At 36.8% G+C, this 21506-nt stretch overlaps 1 protein-coding gene across 2 annotated transcripts in view; it reads left to right on the top strand.

The window, feature by feature from the left end:
* ZMAT4 (zinc finger matrin-type 4) overlaps window positions 1-21506 on the top strand; it is a 369306-nt gene that overhangs the window by 251333 nt on the left and 96467 nt on the right. The window lies entirely within an intron of this gene.

Raw genomic sequence — 21506 nt, 5'->3', positions numbered from 1 at the left:
TATGAACCTCCAAGAGAGATAATTGTAGTCAGGAAATAACCTGTTACAATTCTAGACCAAATAAGTGGAGTGGAAGATCATGCTGTGTGAGCTGAAGGGAGGGACAGGTCACTTCTGATGATATTGGTAAAGGAGATTTCGCCGAAGAAAGGGACTTAATTTATATGTACAGGCTAAGAGGCAGGAAAATGGAAGCTGTTAGCTGGCAAATAAACACATTATTATGAAAGAAACACGTTATTATGAAAGAATCCTCTGATGCAGCATATATTTGGGATTGGAAGTCCATTAGTGACATCTATAAAACCTGATTAGAAACTGATCATTTCAAGATATGTGATTAAAAAGGACAGATAAGAACAAACATTAACATACTTTTGTGTATATTTTCTAGTTATAGAAAAACAAAATGGGGCTTAATATTTTTCTATGCTGAGTAATCTTATTGCAGAAACTTTTGAATCGTTATTATTGCTTTTTGTTGGAGGATTTCTTATGGGCTCAGTCTATGTCTCGTGAAAAAAAATACAAGAAGAGTCTCTCAAGAACTGAAAACCTACCCACAACTCACTGTTCCTGACAGATAACAAGTTGGCTCAGTGACTTCACGGCAGGGCACTGAAGGAGAAAAATAGGACTTTATTTATGTTTTGTGCCAGATATTATGACTTACAGAAGAATTATTCCTAGAGCATATTCTTCCTGTCAATTTTGAATTATCAGTGCTGTATCTTTTATGTACAACTACATCTTAATGACTTGGGCATCTGAATTCTGTTATGTTTGAGCAGCTTGTCTTTTATACAGAAGACAAAAAGAGCTGCTCTTTGACTTGATAACTCAATGTGACTATGACTCGGTAACATGGAAAATGCGATTAGCATTGAACACATTGTCCTTGAAAACATCCTTTTCACCTACCCCAGGTGACATCTTGATATATATGTATTCAAGCATTAAATACTGTAAAAGCTTGAGGTTTATCAACGATGATAACTCAGCACATTTTAAAACACACACATACTCCTCTATTTCTGGAATGCCTCTAATGTGTGATCAATAGATTAATAAGGGCAAACATGCTAATCAGTTCATAAAGCCCAAACCATAACTTTTATTTTACTGAAGTGAGAAATGGAGAAGCAGAAAGACAGACTCCTGGAGGCACCTGACCAGGATCCACCTGGCATGTCCACCAGGGGGCGATGCTCTGCCCTGTGGGGCATTGCTCCATTACAACTGGAGCCATTCTAGCACCTGAGGTGGAGGCCATGGAGCCATCCTCAGTGCCCAGGCCAACTTTGCTCCTAGAGCCTTGGCTGCAGGAGGGGAAGAAAAAGACAGAGAGAAAGGGGAGGGGGAAGGTTGGAGAAGTAGATGGGTGCTTCTCCTGTGTTCCCTGGCTGGGAATCGAACCGGGACTTCCAGACGCTGGGCCAACACTACCGCTGAGCCAACCAGCCAGGACCCATAACCATAACTTTAAAAAAAATGATGCCAAGCAGCTGGAGCTTAATATAGCAATGTCATAAGCTTTCTTTCGTAGCACATCCCCGTTTTTTAAGCAGTACATGCTTTTCTTATTATTATGGTTTTTCTGATTACCTGTTTTTCTCCTTACTCCCCCTTATAGATTGTTAGCAACTAGAAAGCAGATGTGTGTCTGTTTTGCTCACTGGTGTGTTCAAAACACCTAGAACAGTGACAGCTACATGGAAGATATGCAATAATTGCTGAATGAATAAATAAACAGAAGAAGCAAATTTAAAAAATCACCTAACATTCTACATTCTTAATATGGCAATCATTTTCATTTCTAAAAGGATCCCGATTGAATAATTTTTACAGGAAATTAATTATGCTTTTTTCTCCTATTTTTTTAAAAAAAAGTTGTATATTTTGCATATTGTCAAATGATTAGATAGTAAGTGCTATGTATAGTTCAGTGAGTTTTTGCAAGGCAAACACCTGGGTAATCTATACATAATTTCTCTATCTTGAGAAAATTCCCATGTGCCCCTTCCCAGTCAATCTTAATCTTCTATTCCAGGGAAACACTTTTCTTATTTTTTTTTTCTATAGATTAGTTTAGTCTGTTTTTAAAACCTCATATAAGTGGAAGCAGAAAGTATGTATTTTTGTGTGCATGTATCTAGCTTCTCTTGCATAGCATATTGTTGAAATGTGTCCGCTTGTTGCATATGAAGCAGGATAGCCCTCTGTTCTTTATTACAGAATAGTATTTTACCCCAAATCCCACAATTTATACATCCATTCTCCTCTTCATTTTTGGGATGTACTATTCAGAGTAAAACTTTCATGAGCATTCTTTTTTATTGTTGTTGTTGACATATGTTTTACTATTTCTGGTGAATTCCTAGAAGTAGAAATGGTAGGTAATAAGTTGGGTGTATTCTTAACTATATAAGAAACGGCCAAAGTTTTTTTCAAGATTGCTTCATTATTGTACATCCTTAAACATAATATACAGTAGTTCCCTCTCATCTGAATTTTCCCTTTCCCTGGTTTCAGTTACCCACGGTCAACTGTGATCTGAAAATATTGAATGGAAAATTCCAGAAATAAACAATTCATAAGTTTTAAATTGTGTACCATCTTGAGTAGTATGATTAAATCTTGTTCTGTCTTGCTCAGTCCTGACTGGGACGTGAGTCTGCATATGCTCCCTATGCCCATTAGTCACTTAGTAGCCTTCTCTGTTAGCAGATTAGCTGTCACAGTATCCCAGTTTGTTCAAGTCACTCTTATTTTACTTAATAATGGCCCCAAAGCCATTCACATAACTTTTATTACAGTATACTGTTATAATCATTCAATTTGGTTATTAGTTATGTTGTTAATCTCTTACTGTGCCTAATTTATAACTAAACTATATCATAGGAATGTGTGCATATGACAAGAACAGCATAGATAGGGCTTGGTACTAGCTGTGGTTGCCGGCATCCACTGGGGGTTCTTGAAACATATTTCCAAGAGATAAGGGCAAATTGCTATATATGAAGTCCATGTTCTTACCAACATTTGTTTTTGTCAGTCTTTAAACTTAGCCACGCTAGTGAATGTAAGAGAGTGTTTCCTTATGGCTTTAATTTGTGTTTCTGTATTGACTAATACGTCAAGTGCTTTTTTCAATATGCTTCTTGATCATTTGTGTTTTCCTTTGAGAAGTGTCTATTCGTGTCTTTTGTTTATATTTTTCAAAATTTAGTTGTTTGCTCTTTTAATTATTCAGTAGTAAGTACAAGATTTTCACATATTATTGATACAAATCCTTTGTCAGATATATGAATGGTTAATTTTTTTTCCACATTGGTGACGAGACTTGGCTCTTCATGCTATGAAGAATATCTGGTGAGCAGACATTTAAATTATGGAAGTCTAATTTATCTCCTTTTTTCTTTTGTGATTGCATTTTGTGTCTCATCTGAAAAATGTTTGTCTACATCCATGACCAAAGGCATTCTGTATGTTTTTTCCTACAAATTTTATTATTTTAGTTTTTGCATCTATGATTATGATGTACCTCAAATTAACTTTTATATATGATGTAAGGTAGGGGTGAAAATCCTTTTCTTTTTATACATTTACCAAGTTATTACAGCAAATTTGTTGAAAATATTTTCTTTCCCTCATTGAATTGTCTTGGCACCTTTATTAAATATCTATTCATTGTATGTGAGTCTGTTTCTATACAATCTATTGTGTTCCATTGATTTGTCTTTCTTTATGCCAGTACTACATTGTATTGATTTTTTTAGCATTACAGAAGTCTTAACATTAGGTAGTGCAATTTTTTCCTATTTGTTCTTCTTTCTAAAGATTGTTTGTCCTAAATCCTTTGTATTTCTATATTAATTATATAATTAGCTTGTTAATCTCTATGTAGAAAACTTGTTGGAATATTGAATGGGATTGAATTCAATCTATAGATCAATTTGGAGAGAATTTATTTAAATTCTTCACAATAATGAGTCTTCCAATACATGAACATCTATTATTTCTATTTATTTATGTTATTTTAAGTTTTATCTGTAATGTTCTGCAGTTGTCAGTGTAATAGTCTTAAACATATTTGTTAAACTTTTTACAAGTATTTATGTTCTTTAACACTATTACATTATAATTTTTGAAATTCTATTTCTATGTATTTGTTTCTGATAAATAGAAAATGCAGTTGATTTTTGTATATTGACCTTGAATCATGTAACCTCCATATAACATTTTACCTATTATTTGTACATAATTTAATAGCACAAAAAATTTTGTATTTTTATTGTATTCACAGTATTTAGTCATTGGAAACTATAAAACAGTGTTAGTTAGCACTCTTGCCTTTCTTTACTTCTAGTGGCAGATCAAATTTAAAAAAAAGAAACTATTCTTACAGGATAAAGAATTTTCATGAAGTTGATCTAAATAGTTATTAATATGCATAAGCTGGTTACTAACTCAACTTTAGTATTATTCATTCCAGAAAACAGATTTTATCTCTACTTCTAAGTGTTAATTTAACAAGAAAAACAGTCACCTCTTTCTGAATATAGAATACAATATAGAAAACAAAGAAAGTTATTGAATTATGGAATTATAAAGTTTAATGGTGAGAGGTACTTTAGAGGTTTGCTTTATAGTTTAAATTCTTTCAGCATAAAACAAATATAAAGCAGTTTCTTGTTTAGAAACAGTGACAGTGTGAATTATGAAATTATAGCTAGGTGAAAATGGAATACTCATTTTGCAGACTTTGTCACTTATTCTTTTAAAAGTTTTAGAACTAAAGAATGCAGTTATATCATTTCAGAGGAAACTTGAACTATAAGTCTAGAGGTCATATAATAGACCTGCATTTTATTGTTCACATCACATAATAATATTGTGTCTGATTGGTTAATTCTTTGTACCAGAAATCCTGATATATATGTATAGGCACCTGATATTTTAAAAAATCACTTTGGAGCAAAAAAGGTAGGTAATTATTATTATTATCTTTTGTAAATCAACCATAATTATACCTGTTTTTTTGTCAGATTAGCAAAAAATACGTATTTTTTATGTGTATGTGTGTGTGCCACAGAATTATAGTAATTCTGTGTAGCACAAAATGAAAAAGGCTGAAAATAGTTGATCTAGACTATCCTGGTATAATTCTCATTTAATGACATAGGCAAAAGAACTCATTTGAAAATATCTTTCTGAACATCATAAACTGATAGTGCTGGAAAGAACATTGAACATTACTGAATTAAGCCCCTTCTTTTTACAGAGAAGTATTCTGAGGCTCAGAGAAATGAAGTGACTGTCCCCTTCTAAGTTATGGTGAGATCCAGGATTCCTGATTATAGATGCATCTGTCTCCAGTGACTCATTATTGACTAACTAAAACACCAATAGTTAACTATTTTGGTCTAAAACAGTTGTGTTTGAGAGCTTATATATTTTACTAGAAAGCTTGCTTGAACTCAAGTACAGAATAGGCATAGGCAACAGTTTCCTGGGAATGAATTCTTTGTAAAGTACATTATATACCTTTAAAAAGGGAGTTTCCCCCCGCATTTATGATTCTATCTTAGCAGGAGTGAATATAGAAATGGAAGGAAGTCATATTCACTGGTCACCCAGGGCCTGGAATTGAGAAACCAAGTTCTGTGAAAACATCCTTCTAGAGAAGACACTAGAATTCATTACTTCCTCTGTAATACAACTTCTGCCTTTATTAGCAGGAATGGGAATTAATCTCAAAGAGACACAAGAAGCTTATCTGGGACCTCAAATCATAAAAAGCAGTACATGAGTCAGAATGATCAGCCTTCCTTCATAATTAGCAGAGCACTGGAATGAGAGATTTTTCCCTTGTAAATTATTTCTGCCGTAGATTTTCAGGTGATAGTGAATTGGCTGCCTTGTATGCTGTTCCACTTAATTTTAGTCTGGCCTTTGCCGACATTTCAGGCAGCAGACAGCTTGGTCGTTATCATTCAGTGGCACTGCTGTATCTTCGGTTTCCCTGAGTTACCTGTGCGGGAGGACTTGGCCACTGGGTCTGCTTCAAGACCAGTGGAATTTCTAAGTTGAAAATGAACAGTTTTAAAAAGCAACCAGTGCAACTGTTGCTGTGTAACAATTACCCAAAACTTAGTGACTGGAAACAACACTTGACATTTATTATGTCTTGCAGGTTCTGTGGGGAATTGGGGATTGGCTTGGCAGGCTGATCTGGCTTGCGTTTCTCATCGCACTGCGGCTGAGATATGGGCCTGAGCCACAGATCTACTTTTGAAGGTGGTTCCTTCCATTCTGAAAAACACATTAATGGTTGTCAGGCCCTGGAAGTAGGGGAGGGAGAGGGGCTGACTACAAAGGGACAATAAGAGAGAATTGGAGGGGTAATAAAACTTGTCTGTACCTTGATATGCAGCTGTATGAGTTTGTCAAAACCTGATTATACACAAAGAAGAAAACAATATGTAACATTTAAAAGCCAAATAAAAGAAAGAAGAAAATGTGTCTCACTTATAGGACTGATTATATGTTGGTGGGAGACCTCAGCCTTTCTGCTCGTGGGCCCCTCCCAGAGATTTTGAATGTGCTTGTGAGATGGTGGCTGGCTTCCTACAGAGCTAGCCGTCCAAGAAAGCTTCAGGTGGAAGCTGTCTTTTTTAAATGCTTGAAAGTCACGTAGCATCACTTCCATCACATTCTATTAGCTAGAAGTCAACACCAGTCTGTATTAAAGGGGCAGTAAAGAATTAAACACCTTTGGAGAAAAATTATCAGAGAATATAGAGACATATAAATAGCACCACAATCCATCAAAACACAGGGGGGACACTGACCTGCGTGGCAAGCGCTTGCTGTCACCCTCATAGACTTTGGAGTGAAAAATATCTCATCCATGGGTAGAATTACTGTATGCAGTAAACACATCAAGTCAAAGATTTCATTTTTTAGTTTAAAGTAAAATCTTGTAGAGATTTCTGCCTATCTTCACAAGAACCAAGCCAACAGAAAACAGTCTCTGTGAGTTCTTTGCCCGTGACCTGGACCTGTCCCAAAGGCCATCAACGCTGGGCTCTGCAGAGAAAGGGTGTGCTCCCACCTGAACATTGCTTCAGGATCTCCATTAAGTTTTAAACAATTCTTTCTTCATCCAACAAGCCTTCATACTTGGCCACCCCAACAGCTTTATAGATCCAAAGATTTGGGGACCAAATTAATTCTAGTTAACATACTGCTCACAAAAATTAGCGGATCAGGGAACATGCAGATACTCCAATACTTTCAGCCTTGTGTATAGTACATTTCACCAATGAAATAAAAGTTGGATTTGCATCTAATTTGCATAGTCAAACAACTATCTTGGACTTGTTTGCTTTTCTGATGTCCTTGTTTAATAAAAAAAAAAAGTCAAATGCTTCTTTTTTTATCGCTTCATAGTCATTTTAAAATACCCCCTAATGTTTGTGAGCAGTGTAGTTGGTTGTGGTCTCTGAATGTCCATGTGAGATGATAGAGGCAGCAGTGCTGATCACCCGACTTAAGGTCAGGTTTGTAGCTTGTTATATGTCATTTATTATTTCCTTTATGACTCACTTATTTATTCATTCATTTTTTTCATTTGATCTACTAATACTGAACTTCTGCAGGGCGCCAGACACAATGTGCTGGACAGACACAACAGTGAACGCGAAGTAAAGGTTCTTGTCTTGAGAAGAGGACAGAAAATAAACAAGCAGATATTTTTAGCCTGTGGCAAGGCCTAAAGGGAAAGAGGTAGTGTGATCTGATAAAATAATGAGGTAGGAAGTCGTTTCCTGTAAGTGGGATGGTTTGTGACAGCCTCTGAGAGAAGTGGACATTTTAAACTGTGACCTGAAAGAAGGGAAGAGTCCAGGAACACAGCACCAGCACATGCTTATTTCAAGCAGAGGTACTAGCAGGTGCGAAGGGCCCGTGTGGGGAAAGCGCTTGGTACCTCAGACGCCTAATGCAGGCAAAGTGCCTAAAGCTAATGAGAGGGGTAACAAGTGATACTGGGTTTATGTGGGTCATCTTGTGCAGCTCATAACAGGTTACTGTAAGAAGTTTAGATTTATTCTAAGTGCACTTAGGCATGTGCATCTCATCTTCCTTGTGAATCCGAATCTTCCACATTTTCTCTAGTGAAAGGCCTGGTTCATTTCTATCCCAGGTCACCTGCTCTCCCCTCTGTCCAAGAGCAGTTCTTGTTTCTGCCTTTCCTATGAAGGCACCTACTTACTTCCTTTGCTCAAACCGCTAGCAGATTTTTAGGATAGCAAAACTTTCTGGTAGTCGGTCCATCATTGGTTCACAGTTTTCAGGAATAACAATGCTCCGGAGTTCCTTTCATATTGAAGGTCAAGGACAACTGGCATAGGCCTTTTTAAAATACTGTTGGCAGTGATTGGGTGGGTTGGAGAACAGATGCTGGCTTCTGCAGAAGAGCAGGGGTGTTGAAAGGAATACATTATGCATTCAGGCATGTTAGGAACGGTTTGCTCAAAGGAAAATGGGCCTAACAAATGCCCATTGAAGTCTTCACTTCAGAATAGAGGATCTGACCGCTGAGCAAGCCTTGTCTAACTGGGCAGGTTGAAGAGCCAGGCTGGTCCAGTCTCGAGATGCAAAGGTGACAGTGAGTGGGAAGTACAATTTCCAAACTTTGAGATTAGAGGAGTCAGATGAACTTGAAGAACAACCAGGAGATACCCAGGTCAGGCAGCTGAGTGGGACAAAGTTGCAGATTGAGGACAGAGCCTCTGTAGAGGCTTGGGGGCAGGGGACAGTAGGGCTCTCTAAGGAGCTGTGTGGTATGGCTGGAGCTTAATGACAGATTTGAGAACACTGGAAAAAGTGGCTTCGGAAATAGAGTCAGATCATGGTGGGAGTTGAATATTTTTTACTTAACCCTGAAGGCTATAAGGAGTGATTTACATATTTTTAGCAAGAAAATTACATATTTCTATTTTGGGTACTTCTATTTTTGAAAGAGGTCTCTGCAGACAATGTGAAGGCTTGATTAGAAGGGAACTAGACATAAGGCAGGGAGATTTATAGTAGGGCTATTAATTTAATCCAGTGAAATTATGCCAACTTGAACTAAGTAGAGTAGTAGCAGTGAAGATATAAGTAAAGGGAACAAAATGAGGGGGAAAAAGTAGATGTGAGTTCAACAGAATTTGGAGGTGAATTGGTCCTCCAGAGCCCCTTGCCAGCTGTCCCTTCCATGCGGGGCAGAGCCGGTCCATGGTTTACTCGCACCTGGCTGTGCTATCTGCCAGGTACTGGCACAGCCTGCTTCTGAAGCGTGAACCCGGTTAGGACTAGGCATAGGTGTTATCCATCCTGGTCTTCTCAAAGCATCCTGAAGGCAGGGTCCATGTCTCCTTTTATCACCTTTCAGAATCCAAAAATATATATTGTTGATAGAAGGTCTTGAATGAATGCCCAGTGATTTGGGTGGTTTCATTTCTGTTATCCAACTTAAGAACCACACTCCTGGTTCTCTAATATCTGTGCTGCCGTCAGCATTATCCGTCTCAAATGATGATGGAACATTTCCCAGCGTTGGATAATTGACAGAGAGAGTATTATGTCAAGTATGGTGTATTTTTATTAATAAGTTAAAAAAAGAATGGATTCTTTTTTTACACTAATATTTTCAATCTCTGAAAGTTGTATGCATTTTATCTAGATAAGAATCGGCAGAAAACAGGACCTTGTAGGCAGATATGATAATTATAGAACGCTATTCTAAATTGAATGCTAGGGGAAGAGGTGCCAGAAGGAAATGCTCTGCTTTGGATTACACCTGGTTATTTTTGCATTATTATTTTTAATGTGTTTTGACACCTCAGCTGTTGCATATAGACTCACTCTGATCTTCAGAGCCCACATTTTGGCTTAGATGATTAAATTGCTTAAATGGCTCGTGTTCTTGTCATATGATTGGAGTGGGAAAATAGTGTGATATAGAAGAGATAATTGTCACTCATTCATTCATTCAACCTCATGTACTAACTACCTGTTATGTGCCTGGCTATGTTTTCTGAAGTTACACATAACATTAAAATGTCTGTGATTCATTTTCTAATCTCAAAGGATATAAAGTCTGGAGCAGGAAAGTAGAGCAATATAATACCTTTTGTGAAATAAATATAACACAACACACACACATACACACACACACAAACACACAAAAGGAGCTTAAGAGTCATCTCAACACAATGCTTTGGGAATTGAAAGTAGAGAAAAAAGTTATTTCTAACTTGGAGCTAGCATTAATTTAATGGTCATGTGGAAATTGGCCACCAGGTGTTTTAGAGAAGAGAGGTCAGCTTGACAAAGAGCATGAAGAAATGGGAAAAAGTGTGAACATAATTGGCAATTGGGTTCATTGGGGTTAGATGTGTACATGAGACAAAGTTGGGGAAACAAATTAGAAACAGATTATAAATAGCCCTTGCATGTCAGGCAAAGCTGAACTTTATTTGATAGCCAGTAACATTTTTTTTTTTTTTAGTAGGGAGATGACCTGTCTCATCTGTGCTTCAGGGGATTGAAGTGTGATGGATTGAAGTGGGCAGATTCAGAAGGCCTGGGAAACCAGGTAGAACTGCTGCAGAGCCCTGTGTGCAAGCCCAGAGGGGCCTGGGGTAGGGGAGCAGAAGGAGGCACTCTTTGGCATACTCTCCCCTACAGCAAAATGAAAAGGAGCCAAAGCATTAGAATTCTCAAAGACACCTTGTCAGGGCCTTGAGAGCACTAATAATAGCAAAATATAAATTTAATGAGTAATATGAATAATAACTTAAATTTTTGTTCAATCTCAAATCCAATAAGGAATGTAGTTGATGAACATGCACAGTAGTTTATTTACATCTTGTGGGCGATTTTTTCTTCAGTTGAGACAGACTTTTGCCCATTATTGTTATTAATGAAGCTAATAAATGCAATACTGTCTAAAGAAGCTTGGTTAACTCTTCATCATTGCTGACTGGGTTCCAAAAAGATGAACATGGCTTTTAAAATAGAACAATTCTGCCTCCATTAATGCATTATGGGGACGCTCATTAGAGAACTGGAAACCAACCTGGATTTCTAATTTCAGAGTGGGCTAATACCTTGAAAATTGCTGTAAATTTGATACTGGAACCAGTGTCCTTGGCTGTGAGGTACTGCCCAAGAAAAAGGCAAAAACAACATCAAAACATACCCACCCACCTGACCTGTGGTGGCTCAGTGGATAAAGCATCGACATGGAAATGCTGAGGTCGCTGGTTCGAAACCCTGGGCTTGCCTGGTCAAGGCACATATGGGAGTTGATGCTTCCAGCTCCTCCCCACCTTCTCTCTCTGTCTCTCTCTCTTCTCCCTCTCCCTCTCTGTCTCTCTCCCTCCCTTTCTCTCTCCTCTCTAAAAATGAATAAATAAAATTTTTTAAAAAGTTAAAAAAAAAAACATACCCACCCAAATTCAGGACAGTTAACTGTTCCTAAGTTGTCAACATAGGTTGCATTGAGGAAGCTGACAATATTATGTGAAACTGCTAAACAATTCATCTTTCCTCAGGGCTCTAAGGCCCTTTCTGAGTAGTGTTGACTAAAGGTCTCTATTGTTTTGTTTAAGATCAGGAATTAAGATGGGACTTTGTGAGAGCTTAGCACAGTGTTTTCCTGAGGTCCTAGGAACACGTATCTGTTATGTTGGCTCTTGAATAGCTGTGGGCTTTGTTAGTGGCGTGGATTCATGTGACAAAATAGGGGATGTTTGTGAAAAGATGCAAAATCAGAAGAAATCTATCTTTTAACAAATGGGAAACTATTTTGTTTGTTTTTAAAATGATAGCTTTAACTCCATGCAGAAAAATAGTCATAAATGTCTTTTATTTTAAAACTGTTACAGAGAGACCTAATTTTCTGCAGTAGGTGGGATTCTGTAACATTGACTGAACTGAGACTAAAGTATACAAAACAAATGTCAGGTTTACTCAAAGTAGGACATACCTGCTGATGTTTTTGTTCACTATCTTATTTTGACAAATATTTAATGAGCACTTATCATGCAATAGGCACTGTGATAAACCCTGGAATATAAAGTTGACATTGTCCTGGAAGATAAAAAGAGACATTCTTTTGTCTTCAAGAAGTCCACAGGCATTGTGTTGCTATGGCAAGTGAGATACTGTGAAAAAGATTTTTAGTTGAAGATCTCTGATGGGGCTTGTGTCTAGAGATAGGGGAAAGAAAGAATCAAATGAAAGTGTAGTCCATTTGATCTGTTTTTCCACTATTTTCTGCTGCTGGCAATTATCATCCCATGTGAACGTTAACCCAAGAAAAAGGGGATTTTATAATTGAGTTTGAGGCAAGGGAGGACGCAGCAGGCACTCTGATAAGCTGTATCTCAGACCCTTGTGTGGCTCTGTGCCCAGTTCTAAAACTGCTACGTGAAAATAGAGAAATTCAATTCTGTAGCTGTCACCCAAAAGAAAGATCCCTGCATTTATTCACACATTAGTCCTTCAGCAAATACGAGGCGATTGTTATGTTACAGACACCATGCTTGATGCTGAGGGTGCAGTAATGGAGAAGGCCTGGGCCTCACCTTCAAGAAACTTCTATGCTAGTAGGAAAAGCAAGCATTTTAACATTATTTAATGTTAAAATTCCCCAAATGATTTACACATCTTTACTATAAGAAATGGGAAAATTTCTTGGAAAAACCACTTTTATTTAAAAAAAATATAGTAGTAATAAAACTAAAGGTTTCTTTAGAAATATAGAAGTGGGTGGTGCGCTGCCAATAAAAACCTTATTTACCAAAACAGATCTTTTATTTGGAAGGTGCGTATGATATCTGCATTAGCTAAGTGGGTTCTTAGGCTTGAATAATGAACAAAAATATACAATAACTTGAATTTAGAGTCTATTTTTACAATGTATGACAAATAATGATACATTTACTGAAATAGCTGTTGGACCAGTGAAGAAAGTGGTAGCATAGCTTTTCACAGACACCAGCTGGCAAACTGTTAAATGAATTGAAATGAGTTATCAAGCACTGCTGTTTTGTAAATAAGAGTCTTGATTTCTTCTGCCATAACGTGTGAAAGCAAGGCATCTATTGCTCCGTATAAACCTTTTTTTGGGGGAAACAATCGTTTTGCAAAATCCTGGCGAATCATTAAGGTTCAGTAAAGTGGACTCAGAGTCAAACCCTACATTTGGGTCCTGTGTCTGTTACTAAGTAGCTTCAGAACCTTGATAACTCATTTCACCTCTTTCGGCTTTAGTTTCCTCTCTATAAAATGAGGGTCTCGAGCCTTGTCATTTACAGTGTTTCTTCTAGCATTTTCTTCCATCTAGTTTCTATCTAGGTCAGTCTGAACCACAGAGGAACACTTTCTTGTGAGTCCGTGTGCTTGAGGTATAGCTTCACCTTCAGAATTAGTTTAGCTATATAAGATTATTCAAGACTAGTTTCAATGAGGAATTGACCCTACCGTGGGCCCATAACAAAGAGTTTTATCTTGTCTCCTCTCTATTCTTTTTGATATCCCATGGACTACTGCAGCACAGGGGCAATAAAAGCACTTAATTTAGGTATGTGGTCATAGCAAAAGCTTTTGATTATGATTTGCCTTGAGTCTGAACAAACTATATCTGAACGTGCAGCCCTAAGCAAATCAACACAGAAGGAACTTGGGAGGACAACTTATTCCCCTTATACCTGAGACTTGTCCATCCCCAGCGGTCAACGTCAACTTTATTCTTTTACTCATCTCATCTCATCTCATCTCATCTCATCTCATCTCATCTCATCTCTATTCTATAGATTTCCCTCAATTTTAAGGGCACAGCTATACGTTTTCTGTTTCCAGCCCTCAGACATAAAGTTCTTCAATGAAGTCAGTGGTCGTTGGCCTCTCTAACACATGCACACACATATGTATACACACATGCATATATGGTTACTGACCGTATATATTTTCTAATTTGAATGAAAAGAAATCAGCTAATATTCATACTGTTGTTTCCCTTCATGTGATAGGTACTTTTTCTCTAGCTGCTTTCAAGATGTCTCTCATTTTTTCCAAGTATGTTTACTTTTTTTTTCTTTTTTTTTTTTCTGAAGCTAGAAACGGGGAAAGACAGTCTGACAGACTCCCGCATGTACCCAACCAGGATCCACCCGGCACGCCCACCAGGGGCGATGCTCTGCCCACCAGGGGGCGATGCTCTGCCCCTCCGGGGCGTCGCTCTGCCGCGACCAGAGCCACTCTAGCGCCTGGGGCAGAGGCCAAGAAGCCATCCCCAGCGCCCGGGCCATCTTTGCTCCAATGGAGCCTCGGCTGCGGGAGGGGGAGAGAGAGACAGAGAGGAAGGAGGGGGTAGGGGGTGGAGAAGCAAATGGGCACTTCTCCTATGTGCCCTGGCCGGGAATCGAACCCGGGTCCACCACACGCCAGGCTGACGCTCTACCGCTGAGCCAACCGGCCAGGGCCAAGTATGTTTACTTTGTGAATGGAACTCACCATTGTTGCAACCCAATCATGGAAATCCACTCTAGTAATATTGGAGTAACTATCAAATGAACTTTTTTACTGATAATAATTATGAACTCTGGATAAAGTATAAAAAGTCATCTACTTGAAGGCAATGAATAACATTAAAAAGATGGACAAGAACTTGAGAGAAGTAAATACTTGGAAGAAGGAAACAACACTGAGTTTTTTCTCTATTTTAATGGCTTTTTCCTTCAGGGCTAACACCAACAAATAAAAACCCACAGTCTTGCAGGCTTGAAGAACCAGAGGCTAGAGTTCTGGGGACCATAGCACCAAAGTCAAGGGAATATTCAAGAAAGGAGAAAGCTATAGAGGAGAAGCTCCAAATTCTGTGTATATATTCTGCTTAAATTTGTGCTGGACAGCTAAACAACACATCCATAAGGCACTCCAAGTAGCTTACTTATAGCTAAAAGTATGGAGCAGAAATTTAGCCACTGCCCCCTCCTAACACACACACACCTTTGGGAAGATAGAATTTGGAGTTTGAATATAGCTAAGTTCACTGCCTGCTTTAAAAATTAGTACTCCTTGAAGAAATAAAACAGAATCTAGAGTTTAAACAGTGTATCATTTTATAATGTCCAGATACCATACTAAATTAATATACATGCATATAAAAAAATAAGAAAATGTGATCTATACTCAAGAGAAAAACCAATCAATGGAGACTCATACTGAGATGATCCAGATAATGTATATTTGGGATATAAAAGAAAATATACTCATAATGAGTTAGGAAATAGGAAATATAATTAGAAATAGAACAAAAAGAACCAACTGGAAATTTTAGATCTGAAATATATAATGTTCAAAATAAAAATTCACTGAATGTGTTTATAATACCAACTGGGTTTGACAAAAGAGTGAATTTGAGGTTAGATCAACAGAAATTACCTAATCTAAAGAACACAGGAATAATATATATTTCTTATTTACTTTTTATTTTTTTAATTAAATGAGAGGCAGGGAGGCGGAGAGACAGACTCCCACATGTGCCTTGACTGTGATCCACTTGGCAAGCCCCCTACCAGGCGACATTCTGCCCATCTGCGGCTGCTGCTTTGCTGCTTGGCAACGGAGCTATTTTAGTGCCTGAGGCGAGGCTATGGAGCCATCCTTAGCCCCCAGGACCAAATTACTCAAACCAATCGAGCCATGTCTATGGAAAGGGAAGACAGACAGAGAGAGAGAGAGAGAGAGAGAGAGAGAGAGGAGAGAGGGGGAAGTGTGGAGAAGCAGATAGTCACTTCTCCTGTGTGCCTTGACCGGGAATTTAACCTGGGACTTCCACACACCAGGCTGACGTTCTACCACTTAGCCAACTGCCAGGGCAGGAATAATATATTGAAAAATAATTTTAAAACACCATAGTAGTATGTGACAATGTCACAAATTCTAGCACATGTGAAACAAGAAGCTCATGAACCTTAAGTGGAATAAATATAAAGAAAACCACACCTAGGGCCATCGTGTATATCATGATCTGACTGCTGAAAACAAGATAAAGAGGAAATCTTGAAAGCAGCTAGAGAAAAAGTACCTATCACATGAAGGGAAACAACAGCATGATAATTAGCTGATTTTTTTCATTAACACTAAAAAATTAAATCCAGAGGCAGTAAAACTCTTCAAAGTGCTAAAAGGAAAAGAACAACATCAAACAACAAAAAAACCCCTGGAAACCAGTGAAGATATTCTTCTAGATAAATGTGTAGTAGAGACATTCCCAAGGAATCTGGGGCTCTGTTTAAAACTATTGGATATATAAGAATGTTAGTTTGGTGTTGGTGGGCTTTGAGCTCATAGGTCTTAGTCTGTTATGAAGAAGGAATCAACCTAGGACTACCATTAAAAGGGCCATCTTTGACTCATTTTTATTATATGGCCTTGGAAAATATTTCTTTCTCTTTTGTTTTCAGAAAAAGTTTGTGTAGATTTGGTGTTAATTCTTAAAATGGATAGAGTTTACCAAAAGGCAATTTGGTTCTAAATTTTTCTCTGTGTGGAATTTTTTGTTTGTTTCTTTACTTGTTAATGATTTTGCCTATTATAGGTATATTCATATAATCTCTTTCTAGTAAGTCAAGGTTTGATGGTTTGTTTCTATTAATTCACTTATTTTAACTAGATTGCCTTATTTGTTGGCATACAGTTGTTCATGGTGTTCACTTATGATCCTTTTCCTTTCTGTAAGACCATTAGTGATGTCCTCACTTTCATTCCTGAATTTAGTCTTTTATGAGCTCTTTATTTCTTGGTCAAACTAGCAAAGGTTTATCAATTTTGTTGATCTTTTCGAAGAACCAACTTTTGCATTTCTTTATTTTCTCTAATGTTTTTCTATACTCTATGTCAGTGGCCTGCAACCTTTTTTGGGCCATGAACCAGTTTAATCTCAGAAAATATTTTCACGAACAGGCCTTTAGAGTGGGACAGATAAATGTATCACGTGACCGAGACAAGCATCAAGAGTGAGTCTTAGACTGATGTAACAGAAGAAATCTGGTCATTTTTTAAAAATAAAACATCGTTCAGACTTAAATATAAATAAAACGGAAATAATGTAGGTTATTTATTCTTTCTCTGTGGACTGGTACCAAATGGCCCACGGACCGGTACCGGTCCACGGCCCGGGATTGGGGACCACTGCTCTATGTCATTTGTTTCCACTCTGGTGTTCATTATTTATTTCCTTCTGCTTTCTTTGGGTTTATTTTTCTCTTTTTCTAGTTTTTTATGAAAAAAAGTTAGATTATTGATTTGAGATCTTTGTTTTTAATGCATGTATTTATAGCTATAAATTTCCATCTGAGTACTGCTTTTGCTGCATCCCATAAGTTTTGACATTTTTTTCATTTTTATTCATCTGAATGTATTTTCTGTTGTTCTTTTCTGTTTCTGCTTTAACCGGTTAGTTATTTAAGAATAATGTTATTTAATTTCCACTTATATATGAATTTCTCAAATATCTTTTTGTTACAGATTGCTAATTTCATTCCATGTTAGATAAGAGAATATACTTAGTATTGCTTTAGTCCTTTTAAATGTACTGAGGCATGTTTTATAGCCCAACATATGGTCTGTTCTAGAGAATTGTTCCTGTGCCCTTGAAAAGAATGTACATTCTGCTGTTGATGAGTGAAGTGTTCTGCAAATGTTTCTTAGGTCTACCTGGTTTACAGTGTTGTTAAAGTCTTTGGTTTCTTTCTGACCTTTTCCTTAGTTATTCTATCCATATAGAAAGTAGAATTTTGAAGTCTCTAATTATTACAGTTGAATTGTCTGTTCTTTTTCCAATCCTGTCAGTTTTTGCTTCATGTTCTTTTGAAGTTCTGTTATTAGGTGCATTATTGTATATAATTATTCTATCTTATTGATAGATTAACTATTTCATCACTATAGTATGTCCTTCTTTGCCTCTATACTATATGTAGATTAAATAAAGTTGGCAACTATAGCATAAGGAATAGAAATGTAAGTCTCTTGTAGTTTATGTGAAGTGATATAATATTAATTATAAGTAGAATAAAAGTTGAAGTATGTATACAATAAGCCTTATAGAAACCACTGAAAAATACAAAGAGGTAAAGTTAAAAAGATAATAGATAAATTAAAATGATATTTTAAAAATATTCAATTAAATAAAAACAACCAAGAAATAAGGAACAGAGAAATAGTAAATAGGTAGAATGAACAGAAAACAAATAGTAAAATTGGAAGCCCCAAAACTGACCATCTTAATAGTTACATTAACTATAAAATGGTTAAACACTTCAATTAAAAGGCAGGCTTTTTCAGAGTGGATAAAATTTAAGACCTAAGCCACTGAGAACATAAACTTCATTAGCTTACAGTAGATACACCTCTTTGTATGAACTTATTACAAAAAAAGATGCTTATCTATCATGGTGTGAATACCTCCATGTGAGAAGATCACAATTCTATTGGTAAATGATGTATATTATCTCTGCAAAATTACTCTGTGTGTTACTGTTACATTGAGAATATACATATTACTCCATATGATTGTTATGTACACCTGTATATGCTATTTATTGTTTATGGATGATTTAAGGGTGTTCAAAGGTGATTTTGCTTTTAATGTATTTTCATGTGGAAACTGTGCCCCTCATGAACTGACAATTGTATTTGTCTCCTCTCCCTTCTGCAAACATCTTTCTAGAGCTGAAAACCTTCCTGCCACACTTGATGCTTTCCAATCATATCTCAATCAGTTATTATTTTTTTAAGGCTCTCCATATTCCATTCATTGGGATAAAGAACTATTTTCCCCAAACAAGAATGTGGCTGGATGTCAAGTTTCTGTTTCATCAATTTCCCTCTGCCATTTGTACAGATATTTACCCAAATAAAGACCTTCACTGCAATAAACCTAAATCACCTATGGGTTTATTTGGTACTGTACATTCTAATCTCTAACCCATCAAACTAAACTTTTTTAAGCACAATCAATATTCATTATGTCATGGTTTTCCCTAAAACCTTATGTGTCCTTCCAAACACTTCTTGCTGAGAAAAGTTAGGTTCTTTCTCATCTCAATAATTTATGATTTTTATTCTTACCTACATGTTGTTTATTTATTTTTACTAAAAGGCAAAAGATTTATGCGATCTGAAGAGAAATGAGAGCATGTTTATTTATTTTTAAATAAACATTTTTAGAGACAGATTATTTTATTTATTTATTATTATTATTTTTTTACATAGGCAGAGATAGACAGGGACAGACAGACAGGAACGGAGAGAGAGATGAGAAGCATCAATCATTAGTTTTTCGTTGTGCGTTGCGACTTCTTAGTTGTTCATTGATTGCTTTCTCACATGTGCCTTGACCGCGAGCCTTCAGCAGACCGAGCAACCCCTTGCTGGAGCCAGCGACCTTGGGTCCAAGCTGGTGAGCTCTTTGCTCAATTTGGCGACCTCGGGGTCTCGAACCTAGGTCCTTCTGCATCCCAGTCCGATGCTCTATCCACTGCGCCACCACCTGGTCAGGCTAAATAAACATTTTTATTTTAGAAAAGTTTTAGTTTTACAGAGAAAAATTGTGAAGATTGTACAGAGAGCTTTCATACATACCACATCCAGTTTCTCTTATTATTAATATCTTACACTTATGTAGTACATTTGTCACAGTTAATGAGAAATTATTATTAACAGAAGTCCATAATTTATTCACATTTCTTTAATGTCCTTTTTCTGTTTCAGAATCTCATACTACACTATAATTATTATTCATATCTTCTTAGGCTTCTCTTCACTGGGACTTTCCTTGTTTTTTATTATCTTGACAGTTTTGAGTGTACTTGTCAAATATTATGGAGAATTTCCCTAATTGGTGCTGTCTTCATGATTTAACTGGGATTATGGGTTTTCCTCACAGTATATTAAATGTGTATACTATCAAAATGACTTCTAATTGTTAATATTAACTTTGACAACTGACTCATGATCAGGTTGGTCATACTGTGTATACCTTTTGAGAAGAAATCACTATGCACTGCTCACACTTAAGGAGTGGGGAGTTATCTTCTGCCTTTTTGAGAAAGGAGTATCTACCTAAATCATTAGGAATTCTTCTGTTTATTTATTCAATTATTCATATCAGTATGAACTCATAGATATATTTATTTTATATAGGATTTTTGGTTATACCCTCTGTCTATTCAATTTATATTGTTGCTCAAATCACTCTAGGTTTTACCATTTAGAATGCCTTTAGTTAGCTCCTGTGTCTCTTTGATATACTCCTGTCATTGTTTTTTGTTGTTGTTGTCTGTTTTGGTTTGTTTTGTTTGAATTTTCTTACTGTCATGAAAAGGTGCGTGAGGCTCATCTTATCAGTTTTCTTCCTCTGCCATTTCTGGGAGGCTTCCTGGTTCCTTTTCTTTTGTGTGTCAGAATGATATTAGAAACCAAGATTTGGGCACTAAGTTTCTTGCTTACTTTGAATTATGTGTCCCCTTTTATTCCATCTAGCAAATTTTTTTCTCTTCAAGGATTCCCCCACCCCCAATTCCATTTATGCCCTGTAGCTCATCATTTCTCTGTTGTAAAAATCTTTTAAACAGTCTCTCTCTTCAATTTATTTCCCATTTGGCAACCAGAGAAATATTTATAAAATACAAATATCATTGTAACATTATGCTGCTTAAAAAACTCCATGAACTCAGTGTTGCCCTCAGAAGAAAGCTTAAACTTAATATTGTTGGGAAGGGTTTTGGTATCTGGTTCCTATTTTCCTCCACAAATTCACCTCTAAAAACTCTCAACCTTGGTTTACACTCCATCCATACAAAAATAGTTTTAGTTCCTTATATGCCTTTGCATAATTTCATTCTTGGAACCTGGCCCTTACTCTTCTCTTTTTGACAACGCACACACACACACACACACACACACACACACACACACACACACACACACCTTACTGGGTAGATTCCTACTCAATTCTTCTAGGAAACTTTCTCTAGTGAGCCCAGACTTGACTCACTTCCTGAGTTCTCCCACAGGGCCCTTTGCTGTAGTTTTAATTCACAGCACTCCTCCTAATTGTTGCCAATCACTTTTCCACATGTCTCTTCCCTCTAGACTGAAAGCTCTGTGACAACAAGAACTTTGTTTCATCATTGTATCGTTAACACTTAACCCAATGTCTGGCGCTTGATATGTACTGAAGAAGTATTTGTTTAGTGAATCAATAAGTGATCCACGGACTATTCCCCATCTTGCTAGTCTTAAGAAAACAGAGGCCACTATGGTATTTCCAAGGGAATATGGTTTGCCAAGTATTAAATACATATTAATTTTTGCAGGCAGAGTACCCTTAGTATGTAAAGAGTTAATGCAACTCACATGTTGTTACTCATAATAAGGCA

This window comes from Saccopteryx leptura, chromosome 4, assembly GCF_036850995.1.
Source record: "Saccopteryx leptura isolate mSacLep1 chromosome 4, mSacLep1_pri_phased_curated, whole genome shotgun sequence".
Lineage (NCBI taxonomy): Eukaryota > Metazoa > Chordata > Mammalia > Chiroptera > Emballonuridae > Saccopteryx > Saccopteryx leptura.
This window is presented reverse-complemented; position numbering and strand designations above follow the sequence as displayed.